This window comes from Enhydra lutris, unplaced genomic scaffold (assembly GCF_002288905.1).
Source record: "Enhydra lutris kenyoni isolate GAN:26980312 unplaced genomic scaffold, ASM228890v2 scaffoldscaffold253, whole genome shotgun sequence".
NCBI lineage: Eukaryota > Metazoa > Chordata > Mammalia > Carnivora > Mustelidae > Enhydra > Enhydra lutris.
In genome coordinates, this window is record NW_019154337.1 from 49,202 (window position 1) to 49,629 (window position 428).

Sequence of the window (428 nt, forward strand, 5' to 3'; positions counted from 1 at the left end):
GAAGTCAACCAGAAGTCAACCTGTGTTGAAACATTGTTCTCTCCTTCCTGACATAGCAAAGAAGTGAATTCCTCTACCATAATTATAAGCAGAAAGTTTACATCTTACAGAACACTGAGCGGGAAGTTTTGGCCTTTGAAACATTTGCCTTTGGACCACGAGGGCATGCAACACGAAGGTGAAAGGAGCAGAAGGTTTGAAGATGTGAGTTCGATTGCAAAGGCTAAGAGCTCCTCAGCCCTATGCTCTCCCAGGCATCTGGGTGGAAAGGAGCCAATGCTCAAACTCTTTTGTCTTTGTAACAATGAATAGAAAAAATTCCATTTCTGATTGAGGTCTCAGAAGTTTCTTTCACTCAGTTTTGCCCCTTCTGGCTCTAAGATGAATGAAACGTTTCCAGAGCAGGCTTCCAATACGTCAAGCTGAAA

General features: G+C 43.0%; 1 pseudogene; it reads left to right on the forward strand.

Annotated features, from left to right (window-relative positions):
- The window catches only part of LOC111140212, a 28,284-nt pseudogene extending 28,102 nt beyond the window's left edge, over nt 1-182 (forward strand).
- The last annotated feature ends 246 nt before the right edge of the window (nt 183-428 follow it).